General features: G+C 43.5%; 1 non-coding gene across 1 annotated transcript; it reads right to left on the bottom strand.

Annotated features, from left to right (window-relative positions):
• Positions 1 to 1,256: 1,256 nt before the first annotated feature.
• On the bottom strand, positions 1,257 to 1,328 carry Trnaa-cgc (transfer RNA alanine (anticodon CGC)). Its single transcript has one exon. It is a non-coding gene; the product is annotated as a tRNA-Ala (tRNA).
• Between the last annotated feature and the right edge of the window lie 14,896 nt (positions 1,329 to 16,224).

The following is a 16,224-nucleotide window of genomic DNA, read 5'->3' as shown; positions in this document are numbered from 1 at the left end:
TCTATTTAATAATAATAATAATAATAATAATAATAATAATAATAATAATAATAATAATAATAATAATAATAATAATAATAATAATAATAATAAGGAAGAGGATGATCAAGTGCAGCAATAAATCAGTCACAAATAAATAAACAATAAACAAGGAAACGTAAACACAGAAGCCCCAAACATGAACTTCATAAACAAAAACAAATCACTACCTTCACAAAAACAACAATCACAAGCTTCATTAAAAAAAAAAACGGCATTCATAAAAAAAACATCCCCAAACACAACTGTAGATTAACACATTAGCAAAGCTTTCCATTCCCTTACGCTTTTCATCAATGGAACTTCATGAACACATCAGGACCTTCATATAAAACATTACAAACACAATAAAAACATCACTAACCATAGAAAAAAACACATCATAAACTTCATATACAAACCTCACGAAACATAACTTCAACTCACCCCATGAATACCTAACCCATTCCACACAATTTTCATCAAGAGAATTTCATAAGACATAACAGTTATAAAAAAAAAACATCACTAACTTCATAACGACATCATAAACTTCAAATGCAAACCTTCACGAAACACAACTTCAGCTCACAGCATGCAAAACAAACCCCTCCCATACAATTTCCATTAAGAGAATTGCATAAAACATCAAATTTCATAAAACCTTATCACAACTTCATAAAAACATCACCAACTTCCCGAAAACATCACCAAACACAGCCCCCAGACCACGCCATGAATACCTGACCCCTCCCGTACAGTTTTCATCAAGATAATTTCACAAGACATCACACTTATAAAAAAAACATCACTAGCTTCATAAAAACATCGCTAACTTCACACAAACATGACCAAACACAAACCCAGATCCCCCCATGCAAACCTGACCCCATCCAGACTATTTCCATCAACAGAACTTCACAAAAAATCCCTAACTTAATAAACACATCACTAACTTCATAAAAACATCGCTAACTTCACACAAACATGACCAAACACAAACCCAGATCCCCCCATGCAAACCTGACCCCATCCAGACTATTTCCATCAACAGAACTTCACAAAACATCCCTAACTTAATAAACACATCACTAACTTCATAAAAACATCACTAACTTCACACAAACATCACCAAACACAACCCCAGATCCCCCCATGCAAACCTGACCCCTCCCATACAATTTCCATCAAGAGAACTTCATAAAAACAGCTTGTAAAAATTCGTGGCAAAAGGGCCGTGGAGGTGCCGGGGATTGAACCCGGGTCTTCTCACATGCGAAGCGAGCACTCTACCTCTGAGTTACACCCCCGTACTATAACAACTCCCTCGCACACCCTTCCCAAGACTGTCCTTGCACCCCAGCCGGCACTCTTCATAGCTAGTCTTGTCTAACCGTTTCTCTTCACTCTCGTAGCTTTATTTTTTCTAAGCAATCATTCTGCCTTTGAGTTACACCCCCGTACTCACACGGTTCCCTCGCACACACTTCCCGAGACTGTCTTTGCACCCCAACTGGCACTTTTCATAGCTAGTCTTGTCTAACTTCTAACTCTATTCCTGTAGCCTGATAATGTCTCTAACCAGCTCTAATACTATCTTTGAGCTTCACCCTCGTACTCACACCGTTCTCTCACGCTTCCTAAGACTACTGGCACCCTAACCGTTACTTTTTTGTAGTTTTAATATTAATTTAACTGTTTCTAACCACTCTCGAAGCCATAATCTCTCTAAGCAAGCATTGTACCTTTGAGTTACAAGCCCGTACTCACATCGCTCCCTTGCACACCCTTCCCGAGACTGTCCTTGCACCCTAACTGGAACTCTTCATATATATATATATATATATAGCTAGTCTAGTCTAACCGCTTCTAACTTTACATATGTACCCTAATAACCTTTCTAAGCGAGAACTACCTACCATACGCACACCGCTCTCTCACACACACTTCCTAACACTACTACTAACACATATGTGACTCTTCATAGCTTTAAACCTCCTCTAACCTTACTTATGTACCCTAAAAAAAGGTCATATGCGAGAATTTTACCTCCCTCTAACCTTGTATACTAACACGACTCCCTCACACACACACACCTCCTAAGACTGTCCTTGCATCCCAACTGTTATTCTTCATAGCTTTTATACTACTCTAACCTCTTCCAACCTGACTTATGTAGCCTAAAAACGTCTCTTTAAGCAACCAGTCTACCTCCCTCTATCCCCGTACTAACACCGCTCCCTCACACACTCACACACACATACAAACACACGCCTCCTAAGACTCTACTCACACCCTCATTGGCATACTCTTCATAGCCTTGGTTGCAGTCTTCATAGTCGCAATTGTATAGTCTGACCGCTTCTAAGTTTACTCTCGTAGTCTAATAATCTTCACACCCTCGCCCTCACATACACTTCTAAGACTCACCTTCCACTCTATTCAGTACTCTTCATAGATGGTTGTATTAGTATTATTATTATGAGGGGCGGATCAGGTAGAAAGGGAGAAGTGGGGATACTATAAGCCGCCTTTTCAGCAGCCCCCTAACACCTGAGACGCCGAGAGAGAAAATGAAAGTGAACGCAGTGAGAGAAATATATATAGAGAGGACGAGGGAATATCATAGAGGAGGAGGGAGAGCCTACCTACCCACCTAACCACCTACATACTTATTCATTCATACATACTACATACATACATACACACCCAGTAAAAAAATTTAGGTATAGGGTAAGCGAGGCACCTGGAGAATGTCACCTTGATGCGTTTCCTAATAACCTTCCGCGTCACCTGAGTAATCCCGCGCAGGTGAGAGATAAGGTACATACGTCAATGGATAAGCTGCCTCACACACACACACACACACACACACACACAAATAATAATAAAAAAAATAGAAATGAAAATAAAAAGTAAATAGAATAGAATAGACGCCCCCTACACTTCCATCACCCCCACCCCATTCTGCCCCTCCCACTCTCATCACCTCCCCTACACAAACTTCCATCCCTTCCCTATCCAAACACACCCACCCACCCACCCCTTCCACCCCATCTACCCACGCTTTCACACCTTCCACCTCCCCATACACACTTTAGCCCCTCCCCCACCCCCCATGTCCCTATTTCCACCTTCTCCCCACCCCCACAGTACCACTCCACACACACACGCTTCCACCTCTCCCCCACACAAACCCTTCCACCCATACAAACACCTCACCAATCACCCCACCTCACACACAACCCCTTCCGCTTTCCCCCACACCCATACCCATACCTTCAACCCCCCCCCATAAACACACCCCGTTCTACCCACCCCCCATATCCACACACCCTCCCACTTCAAATTCCACCCCATCAACCCTTTCTGCTTTCCCCCCACCCACCCCCACACACACTTTCAAATCCCACCCCACCCCACAAACACTCACTTCTGCCCCCCCTCACCCCCCCCACATACACAAACGCCGCTGCAGAATGACAAATCACACCTCCCTACGTAGTCTGGCGGATCAAGGAGCACACCGTTGGGGCGACTGGTTGATAAATGGATAGCCCCGCCGGGAAAGTTGTCAGTTATACGCAAACAAGCCTCGCTCCAGCTTACTCATCTGACGAGAACAAATCACGCGGCTATGTTAAGTGTGAACGGGGGTGGGAGTGGGGGATGGGGTGGGGGGTGGGGTGGGGTTAATACGAAGTGGGTTTGTGTTTTTGTTTTTGTTTTTGTTGTTTTGGTTGTTATTGTTTTTTTTTTCCATTGGTAGTGTGGATATGTGTGTGTGTGTGTGTGTGTGTGTGTGTGTGTGTGTGTGTGTGTGTGTGTGTGTGTGTGTGTGTGTGTGTGTGTGGATAAATAGATCTAATAGTTTGTTCTTTGTCTTGTTTTTTTCTTTTCTTTTGGTAGTTTGTTTATAGTTGTTTTTCTTTGTCTATTCTGTCTGTCTGTCTGTGTCTGTCTCCTTGTTTATTTTTGTTCCTTTTTGGAAGTCTGTCTAATTCATATTCTGTCTGTTTTGTCTGCACGGGGTGGTGATTCATGTCTTCCTTTCTCATATGTCTGTTTTTTTCTGTCTCTCTCTCCGTCAATGTGTCTGTCTCCGCGTCCAACTGCCATCTAACTAACTAAGAAGCCTACCAACCAACCAACTAACCAATCAACCAACCAACCACCCTACCAACCAAAAACTCCAAACAAACCACACAAGAACCACCCTTCCCCCTACTCATTTTTTTCCTAGGTCATCCATCATCCGTGTCCAGGTAATCTAAGGCCACGACATCGCCCAGGCATAGGCCCAAGCGAGCACAGGTGTCGCCCCGTCGCGGCCTGACACGCCGGACGGCCTAGTGATGTATGTGTGACGCAGCATCGGAGCGGGGAGAAAGGGAGGGAGAGGCCGAGATAGTCAAGTGTATTATGTGGTGTGCTTTATTTGTGTTTCTTTTCCGGATGTTTCTGATACCTTTATGTCTGTTTCTGATCCTTTTGTGTCTGTTTGTGATCCTTTTTCGTCTGTTTGTGATTCCTTTTGTGTCTGTTTCTGATCCTTTTATGTCTGTTTGTGATTTCTTTATGTTTGTTTCTGATCCTTTTAGGTCTGTTTCCGATTCCTTTTTCGTCTGTTTCTGATTCTTTTCCTGGAGAGACCACTGACTGAACACACACACACACACACACACACACACACACACACACACACACACACACACAAACATAAAGCCTCTGTTATTTTCGTTTCTTTTCCGTTTGTTCGCCTCTTCGTGCGTCCCTTACGTCAGCGGAGGGCGAGGCAGGATGGAAGTGTACCGAGACTCACTAGTTAAAACAATAAACAATCAAGTTGAAATTTTCCTTCACTCCTTTGTCTGTGTTTGGGCCATCCGTCCCTTCGACCTATAGTAAGATGCATCCGGTGGCTTGGAGGGCACGCGAAGGACATGTTAGAAGTGACTCGTGGTAAGGACTGACTCATGACTTTCCGTTTTTGGTACGCTGTGTTGGGTTGTATGTATTTATGTGTATTGCATAGTTCGTTTCTTTTCATATTTGTTTGTTTATATATTTTGAGGATTTAGAGGGCACGCGAAGGGCAAGTTAAAAGTGACGCTTGGTAAGGATTCACTCGTAACTTTCCGTCTTTATTATGTAGAGCTTGCATTTTTTTCTCTGTATATGACATTATTTGATTATTTTCCAATTCGTTTTTTTATCTTATATCTCGGTTCTCTATGTCTCTTTCAAGCATGGTAAGGTTGTATTCAGTGTGATTTTCCGTCTTCGCTGTTGAGTTTCGCTGTATTGTTTTTCTCTATATGACATTACTTGATTATTTTCCTTTTTTTATCTTATTTGTCGGTTGTCTATGTCTCTGTCAAGCATGGTAAGGTTGTATTCAGTGTGATTTTCAGTCTTCATCACAGTGCTTTTCGTTGTATTTATTTCTGTATATGTCATTATTAATTTATTTTTCCACTTGTTTGGTTTTCTTATTTGCTGTTCGTCTATCTTTTTCAAGCTTATTACGTCGTGTTTGTTTATTTGTTTTGTCTTTGTCTCTGCAAGCTTGCTATCTACGTCACCAGCGAGAAGTATTACAGATGAAAGCTTAAAAGACACTCATGTAACTCTAGAGGTAATATCATAATTTAACCTTTATTTTTATTTTTTTATTCTGGGGTCACGAGTTATCATGAGTATTATGTTATCGCCTAAATGTATATTATTGTTACGGCCCCTGCCACTACTACTACTACTACTACTACTACTACTACTGCAATTCCTCCTCCTCCTACTACTACTACCATTCCTACTACTTCTATTACTGCTGCTTCTACTACTACTGCTACTATTTCTACTATTTCTACTACTACTACTACTACTACTGATACTACTGATACTACTACTTCTACTACGACTAAGGCTACGGTTCCATATAAAAGTACTACCACTACCACCACCATCACCACCACCCTCACCACCACCACCACCATCACCACCACCAGTACCCTTGTCAACAGGCCGTCTATATCCACCCAGGCGTTCATCTCCCGGCAATACCTCCAATCATTGCCTCGGGGTCGCCAGGTAATATACTACAGCCTGCTCCGCGTACCCTCACACGCGCCACCTCCTACTGGGACCTGATGTTAACACGAGCACGTTTTATAATTATATAGAAGGAAGTCATACTGAAAGAAATCACAGTCTTGAATACAGAACGAACTTACATTAGCTGAACCCACACTGTTTTGTATATAGAACGAGCTTACATTAGCTGAACTCACACTGTCTTGAATACAGAACGAACTTACATTAGCTGAACCCACACTGTTTTGTATATAGAACGAGCTTACATTAGCTGAACTCACACTGTTTTGTATATAGAACGAACTTACATTAGCTGAACCCACACTGTTTTGTATATAGAACGAGCTTACATTAGCTGAACCCACACTGTTTTGTATATAGAACGAACTTACATTAGCTGAACTCACACTGTTTTGAATATAGAACGAACTTACATTAGCTGAACCCACACTGTTTTGTATATAGAACGAACTTACATTAGCTGAACTCACACTGTTTTGTATATAGAACGAACTTACATTAGCTGAACCCACACTGTTTTGTATATAGAACGAGCTTACATTAGCTGAACCCACACTGTTTTGTATATAGAACGAGCTTACATTAGCTGAACCCACACTGTCTTGAATATAGAACGAACTTACATTAGCTGAACCCACACTGTTTTGTATATAGAACGAGCTTACATTAGCTGAACCCACACTGTCTTGAATACAGAACGAACTTACATTAGCTGAACCCACACTGTTTTGTATATAGAACGAGCTTACATTAGCTGAACCCACACTGTCTTGAATATAGAACGAACTTACATTAGCTGAACTCACACTGTTTTGTATATAGAACGAACTTACATTAGCTGAACCCACACTGTTTTGAATATAGAACGAACTTACATTAGCTGAACTCACACTGTTTTGTATATAGAACGAACTTACATTAGCTGAACTCACACTGTTTTGTATATAGAACGAACTTACATTAGCTGAACTCACACTGTTTTGTATATAAAACGAACTTACATTAGCTGAACCCACACTGTCTTGAATAAAGAACGAACTTACATTAGCTGAACTCACACTGTTTCGTATACAGAACGAACTTACATTAGCTGAACTCACACTGTTTTGTATATAGAACGAACTTACATTAGCTGAACTCACACTGTTTTGAATATAGAACGAACTTGCATTAGCTGAACCCACACTGTTTTGTATATAGAACGAACTCATACTGTTTTATATAAAGCGAATGGAGTATATGTAGACAGGAGAGAAGAATAGATAGAATAGAGAAGATGAAAAAAACCAATATATAAATAAACGAATAAGGGGAGAAAGAAACATACAGAACGAGCTCTCACTGAACGAACTCACACTGCTTTAAAATAGAACGAACTCACACGTTTTAAATATAGAGCGAACTCACACTGAATCATCACCGGCTTAGCTAAAAATATGAATTCCTTGATCACGTGGAAATGATGCTGATTTAATTTTTTCATACCCATAGATGTCACCAGAGGAAGGAATTTAACTATACTTATCACACGAGGAATTTTGATTGTATGGAGACTTAGAGGAACATGAGACACTAACTTGGTTGTATAAATAATCACACGAACTTAAGACTGTATGGAGAGGTATAGGAATATGAGACACTAACTTGGTTGTATAAATAATCACACGAACTTTCGACTGTCTGATGACGTATAAATGTAGAGGTAAAGTTATAAGCATACGAATAGTAAAATAAAACATCTACTTGACTTTATAAATAATTTTCTCTGCGTGTAACCCCTGCAGCTGACGTCTGTTTGTTTTGATTTACTTCTTGATGCACATACCGCCGAAGGGAGAAACGTTTTGTGTGCCAGAGGGAGGGTAGAAGGGAGGGGAAGATTGACTGAGTGTGGAGGGAAGGAAGGAGGGAAGGGTGAAGGGATGGAAGACACAGGGTTTCAGGGGAGGTGGGATAAGGGACAAGGGCAAAGAGAGGGAAAGGTGGAACAAGGGAAGGAAAAAGAAGACAGGGAAAATGAGCTGAAGGATTGAGGAAAGGATTTACACATGAGGAGAAACTTTAAAGGAATGAAAACCAAATGAAACACCGGATTGGTCATACATTCTTTTCCCACTTGTAAGACGTACGAGCCAGTGGAATGGGAGAGGATAGAGAAGAATAGAGGGAATAGAGAGAAGAGTATACGAGGAAGAGGAACAGAGGCAGCCATGAGGGAGATCGTATTTCGTGGACTATTAAATATGTAAGTGTTGAGAGATCGTGGATTTTAGATGTGTATGATGATGATGATGGTGAGGAAGAGGAAGAGGAGGAGGAGGAGGAGGAGGAGGAGGCGGAGGAGGAGGAGGTGGTGGAGGAGGAGGAGGAGGAGAAGAAGGAGAAGGAGGAAGAGGAGAAGGAGAAGGAGGAGGAGGAGGAGGAGGAGGAGGAGGAAGAGGAGGAGGAGGAGGAGGAGGAGGAGGAGGAGGACAATAACACAAGCAGAGACGAAAAAAACCCGAATGAAAAGCACAAAACCGTCCAAGAAAGCACAAAAAACACCCAAAGGAGATATAAAAAAAAATACCAAAACGAACCAAAAAATATTAAAAAAAACACACCCAAGGCAACAAGTCGCACCGCCAAAGTCACCGCCAAGGCATCACTAACCCCTTCTCGCCCGCCCTTCAAACAGCGACGCAACGTTTTATAATCCTCAAAAAAAAAAAAGCGGGAAAAAAAAACACCAAAAAATCATCGCCAGTAATCCCAGAAATCGGTCGGGCGGATCCTTAGCCACGATCACGCGAGGCGACCTTTACTTTTTCTCTTAGGGTCGGGAGCAGTGGCCGGTAGTGAGGGCCTCTGCGTGTACCCTTCGCGCCATATCATCAAACACTTCCTCACCCAACCACACACATTTGACAAGGCTTTCGTAGGAGTTGTGGGCCTTTCTTGACCTAGCTGTATGACCCTGGTGGTATAGTCTGACCCTTCTTCTGTATCATGAATCTACAAGAACACTCATTAGACCCCGACTGATCTCCTTTTCGGCCTTTGGAAATTGTTGATGTGAGGGGTGGAGGTGTCTGAGCATACCGACCTCTGCGTGTACCCTGACCCTCGCCTATTAGGAAGTATGTCATGTGGGTCGCTTGTTGCATGACGTGGTGGTGGCGGTGGTTGTGGCGGTGTGCTAGAGGGAGGGTAGAAGGGAGGGGAAGCTTGACTGAGTGTGGAGGGAGGGAAGGAGGGAAGAGTGAAGGGAGGGAAGACAGGGTTTTAGGAGAGGTTTGATAAGGGACAAGGGCAAAGAGAGGGAAAGGTGGAACAAGGGAAGAAAAAAGAAGACAGGGAGAATGAGCTGAAGGATTGAGAAAAGGATTTACACGAATAGAAAGGAGGGAATTAGGGAAAAATGAATTGAAGGAAAAATAAAAAGATAAATAATTGAGAAAAGAAAGAGGGAAGAATGAGATGATAAGAATAGGGAGACGAATAATATGGAGGAAAATGAGAAATTCTGCGTGGGATTGAGGAAGAGGAAGATCGAGAGGAAAGGAATGCGGAAGAAAACGGAGGAAAGAAGGAATGAGTGGAATGAAGCGGGGAAGAGGAGGAAGGGAAGGGAGAGATGGAAAAAAAAGATAAAAGGAGATAAGAGCAAAACGGGGAGAGAAAACGAACAAAAAGAAAGAAAAAAATGATGCAGAGAGAGAGAGAGAGAGAGAGAGAGAGAGAGACTATGAAAAGGAGAAGTGAGGGCGGTAGCAATGTGGTCTGATAGCAGGGAACCGCGTCTCCTTATCTACAGGTTCTTCTATGGGTGACCTTTCTATTGTCTAAGATGGTGATAATTTTTGGGACACTCGGTTGGTATCTCTCTCTCTCTCTCTCTCTCTCTCTCTCTCTCTCTCTCTCTCTCTCTCTCTCTCTCTCTCTCTCTCTCTCTCTCTCTCTCTCTCTCTCTCTCTCTCTCTCTCTCTCTCTCTCTCTCTTTCTCTCCTTGTTCCTTCTTTTCCTTTCTTCCACGCTTGTATTTCTCATGTCCACTATTTCCTAAGGCCGATAAGGAGATTAATCGGGTTTTTATTAGTGTTTTTTCACGTTCATGGCACAGAAGGAGGATCAGGCTACCACCAGGGTCACAAAAGTACCTCTTGAAATATCCCCAAATTTCTACGAAGTCCTTGTCAAATGTGTGTGAGGGGGACCGAATTGTGCAGACTCCCGTTAGCCCTGTCTGATGTAACCCACACTACGCCTTCCCTTCAAAATGTTTCGTAAGAGAACAACAACAGCCCGCATGCCTCTCCCTGCAGCCCCAGTTCACACACAGCCACTATCCGAGGTTTCCCTGCCCAAGGAGAGGTATTAAGTCACATGACAGCTCTGGCCTGAAGTTAACTTACGGATTTATGGGACTATGAGAGTACAAAGAGCCTCTACGTATGCCAATCCTCGGGCACACTAACCCTCCTGTCTCCGCAATCCACACACAGCCACTATCCGAGGTTTCCCTGCCCGAGGAGAGGTATTAAGTCACATGACAGCTTTGGCCTGAATTTAACTTACGGATTTATGGGACTATGAGAGCACAAAGAGCCTCTACATATGCTAATCCTCGGGCACACTAACGCCCCTGTCTCCCGCATCCCTTATACAGCAAACGTCTTGGGGAGCTCAACACACGAAGGGCCATTCCCACGACCCCGCCCGTACAGGAACACATGTGCTCCCTGCCCTTTTGTGTGCGGTAAGGGTGAGAAGCAAAGGCTGAGAAGAGGTCCGCAAAGATTCTGTTCCTGCAAAGACAACAGAAGCTAAGAACGAGATGATCAAGATTTAACGTAGGATGTCTGTGTGTGTGTGTGTGTGTGTGTGTGTGTGTGTGTGTGTGTGTGTGTGTGTGTGTGTGTGTGTTAATCTGCCTGTCTGTCTGTCTATGTCTGTTTGTATCTCTCTCTCTCTCTCTCTCTCTCTCTCTCTCTCTCTCTCTCTCTCTCTCTCTCTCTCTCTCTCTCTCTCTCTCTCTCGCCCACCAGGCTACCGTACCAAAGCGGACACGCGGTATTGGGCAGCGACAGGACAAGGTTACTCTTATTTGTTGGGGTCGGACGCGCAGTAGATGAGGACAGACCAGACTGACCATCGACTTGGCAGAGAAAGTTGTCCTTGCCCGCCCCGCCCTGACGCCACACCCTTGCCAGCTCCATAGACGGCGCAGGAAGGACAGTAAAGATGCAGGTGAGGGAAGGGAAGGGAAGGAAGGAGAGGCTATCACTGTGGAAGGTAATGCAGGGAGTCTAAGTATATGGCGATGACAAGGCTGAGCGGGGGTGGTTCATGGCTACCTCAAGAGTAAACTGAGGACTGTGTTGAAGGCTGATGCAGGGAAGGAAAGGGAAGGGAAGGCTATCATAGTGGAAGGTATTGCGGCGAGTCTAAGTATATGGCGATGATAAGGCTGAGCAAGGGTGGTTCAGGGCTACCTAAAGAGTAAACTGAGGACTGTGCTGAAGGCTGATGCAGGGAAGGTAAGGCAAGGGAAGGCTATCACAGTGGAAGGTAATGCGGTGAGTCTAACTATATGACGATCAAAAGGCCGAGGAGTGAAAGAGAGAGGAAGGGAGTATATGGGAATGTGGAGCGAAGTAAGAAAGGCGAGGGTGGTTAGGTTAGGTTAGGTTAGGTTAGGTTAGGTTAGGTAATGCGAGAGTCTAACTACATGGCAATCACACGGCCGAGAGTGGGTGGTTAATAGCTGCTTAAAGGTGGACTGAGGACTGTGTAGAGGGTGGATGCAGGGAAGGAAAGGCAAGGGAAGGCTATCACAGTGGAAGGTAATGCGGTGAATCTAACTATATGACGATCAAAAGGCCGAGGAGTGAAAGAGAGAGGAAGCGAGTATATGTGAACGTGGAGCGAAGTAAGAAAGGCGAGGGTGGTTAGGTTAGGTTAGGTTAGGTTACGTAATGCGGGAGTCTATAACTATATGGCAATCACACGGCCGAGCGAGGGTGGTTAATAGCTGCTTAAAGGTGGACTGAGGACTGTGTAGAGGGTGGATGCAGGGAAGGAAAGGCAAGGGAAGGCTATCATAGTGGAAGATAATGTTAGGTTAGGTAATGCGAGAGTCTAACTATATGGCAATCACACGGCCGAGAGTGGGTGGTTAATAGCTGCTTAAAGGTGGACTGAGGACTGTGTAGAGGGTGGATGCAGGGAAGGAAAGGGAAGTAAGGCTATCATAGTGGAAGATAATGTGGGGAGTCTGACTATATGGCGCTCACACGGCCGAGGAGTAAAAGAGAGAGGAAGGGAGTATATGGGAACGTGGAGCGAAGTAAGAAAGGCGAGGGTGGTTAGGTTAGGTTAGGTAATGCGAGAGTCTAACTATATGGCAATCACACGGCCGAGAGTGGGTGGTTAATAGCTGCTTAAAGGTGGACTGAGGACTGTAGAGGGTGGATGCAGGGAAGGTGAGGGAAGGGAAGGCTATCACAGTGGAAGGCAACGCGGGGAGTCTAACTATGTAGCAATCACACGGCCGAGAGTGGGGTTTTAGAGCTGCCTAAGAGAGAATTGATGGCTATGTTAAGGCCTGGAAAGGTTATCGAGGGTGGAGGTCCAGGTGTTTAGGGAGAATTGAGGACTGTGTTGCGGGCTGAAGAAGTCATCAAGCTTGGGACTGTAGAGTGTGAAGGGTTGATGATTGATGACTGTGTTGCAAGTTGAAAGGCGTTATGAAGCTGAGAACTGAGGGGAAGAGATTGAAGAGTTGATACGAGAAGCAAAAATAAATAATAGGAGCAGTAAATAGCTGGCTTTTTTTCATATTGTTTTCTTTTTTTTACGCCCTTGCATTGTCTCCTCTGCTGTAAAAAAAATACATAGATGAAAAAAAAAAAAATAACGAAATAAAAAGGATTACATTATATTTATTTTTATTTTTGTCTTTTCTTTGCTTTCTTTAACACGCTGTCTACTGATTTCGTGTCGTCTTGTAAATATGTAAGCAACTGATGTTTTCTTAGGTTTTTCTTATTTATTTGTGTGGGGGGAACATAGTAACCACTAGCTAGATGAAACACACACACACACACACACACACACACACACACGGTCCCTCACCCACCGCATGGCAACGTCTATATTAAGTCACCTTTAACACGCCGTCGCTGAATTAGACACGCGTCGGTGGGGAGCGACGAGGAGGCCGATATCAAGAGCACTAGTATATGAGCCGGTATTCTTAGACGTCTCGGCGCCTCAGTTCCCGTGTTGAAAAGCCTCTCGTGGAAGTTGCTGGGGTTTTCATGGTCTGTTTTGTAATGCTGGTGACAGTTTTACGCAACCTAACCTGACTTACTAACCTAACCTATCTTAACATACCTTGCCTAACATAACCTGATGCTGGTGACAGTTTTACGCAACCTAACCTGACTTACTAACCTAACCTATCTTAACATACCTTGCCTAACATAACCTGATGCTGGTGACAGTTTTACGCAACCTAACCTGACTTACTAACCTAACCTATCTTAACATACCTTGCCTAACATAACCTGATGCTGGTGACAGAACCTAACCTGACTTACTAACCTAACCTAACAACATACCTTGCCTAACATAACCTGATGCTGGTGACAGTTTTACGCAACCTAACCTGACTTACTAACCTAACCTAACTTAACATACCTTGCCTAACATAACCTGATGCTGGTGACAGTTTTACGCAACCTAACCTGACTTACTAACCTAACCTAACTTAACATACCTTGCCTAACATAACCTGATGCTGGTGACAGTTTTACACAACCTAACCTGACAACCTAACCTAACCTAACATACCTAACCTAACAGAAATTACTTAACATACCTTACCTGACCTGACTTAACCTAACCTAACTTAACATACCTTGCCTAACATAACCTGATGCTGGTGACAGTTTTACACAACCTAACCTGACAACCTGACCTAACCTAACATACCTTACCTAACCTAACATAAATTACTTAACATACCTTACCTGACCTGACTTAACCTAACCTATCCTAACATACCTTAACTTAACCTAACCTGAGCTCGTATATTCTTGACCGTATCGCAACCTAACCTAACCTAACATACCTTATCTAACATACCTTGCCTAACATGCCTTACCTAACCTAACATACCTTACCTAACATACCTTACCTGACCTGACTAAATCTAACCTATCCTAACATAACTTAACCTAACCTGAGCTCGTATTCATGACCGTATCGATTGGGGCTCGAACGGGGGACAGGGACAGGCCTCTTCACCTTGGCGCGAGGGTCAAGGGCGCGGAGGAGGAAGCCAAAGGGAGCGAGGAAAGTGTAAACAGTGTGAAGACGGAAGACAAAGTTGTGGAGGGAAGTCACGCTACCCCGGACACTTCCTGCATTCGTACACACACACACACACACACACACACACACACACACACACACACACACACACTTTTAAAACTGGAACCTACAGGAATAGAAACAGCTAGACAGACAGACAGAAACAAACACCGAAACACACACACACACACACACACACACACACACACACACACACACACACACACACACACACACACACACACACACACACTTTTAAAACTGGAACCTACAGGAATGGAAACAGCTAGACAGACAGACAGAAACAAACATCGAAACACACACACACACACACACACACACACACACACACACACACACACACACACACACACACACACACACACACACACACACTTTTAAAACTGGAACCTACAGGAATGGAAACAGCTAGACAGACAGACAGAAACAAACATCGAAACACACACACACACACACACACACACACACACACACAGACACACACACACCGTTAAAATTGGAACCTACAGGAATGTAAACAGCTAGACAGACAGACAGAAACAAACACACACACACACACACACACACACACACACACACACACACACACACACACACACACACACACACACACACACACACACATGCCAGTGACCTTAGCGAGATGGCGAGTCCACGATGTTTGGCTTTATAATCTTACATCGCGTTTTCTTTTACATCTTTTTTTTTCTTTTTTTTTTTTCTTTTAACCACGCGGCGTACCCTCATGGAAGGAACACTGAATGGCTTTTACGTGCGTGCCTCTGCCTTTCTTTTTTTATGAATATACATGAAGGAATCTCAAGAACAGGCTGGCGGGTCAGTGGAACAAAGTGAGCAGGTGTGTAGTTGAGGCAAACACAATACTGAGACCTTTAAACGGAGACTAGATGCTTTTATGGACGGAAAGGGAGTCTGGCGAGCAACCCATCTTTACGAGCTGCCTTGTGTATGCCGTCTAATCTCTTGTAGTCTCCTCATCTCCTTGCTTGGCTGAATAACTGCCCGAAGCTTTTCAAACAACAACAAAAGTGGTCGTGATTCTCCCTCCTACAAGTCACTTACTACTTTTTTTTTATAACAAAGGAGACAGCTCAAGGGCACAAAAAAAGGAAACAATAATAAAAAAAAGCCCGCTACTCCCTGCTCCTATAAAAAAAAATCAAAATAGGTGGCCGAAAGAGAGGTCAATTTCTGTTTTGATTTTGCGTCTTTGCAGCAACACACACGTTTGGACTCCACCTCCTCACAACACTATGAATGTTTTGACTTTTCCGCCTCAAAACAACACACACTTCAAGACTGCTTCCGTGTACCTGTTCATGGCTCCCTATCCATGTGATGCTGGTGACAGTTTTACGCAACCTAACCTTACTTAATTTAACCTATCCTAACATACCTTGCCTAACATACCTTACCTCACATACCTTACCTAACCTAACATACCTTACCTACCTTACCTTACCTGACCTGACTTAACAATTTCGACGTTTTTATTCTTCAGGACCAAGCCAGTGGGTGTAAACGTTTGCATCCTGACCTATTAAAGCTGCATAAACGATTGCATCCGTTTTCCACAGCAATATAAATGACTTTCTTCAGCAAATTTCAACCGATATTTATAAACGCCTGTAACCTACCCTCTTGACATCAATCTAAAACACGTATCTCCCTCAAAAAGATCAGGACCAATAT

Source organism: Eriocheir sinensis, chromosome 24, assembly GCF_024679095.1.
Source record: "Eriocheir sinensis breed Jianghai 21 chromosome 24, ASM2467909v1, whole genome shotgun sequence".
Taxonomy (NCBI): domain Eukaryota; kingdom Metazoa; phylum Arthropoda; class Malacostraca; order Decapoda; family Varunidae; genus Eriocheir; species Eriocheir sinensis.
Note: the sequence above shows the minus strand (reverse complement) of the source record. Positions and strands in the feature narration are given on the sequence as shown.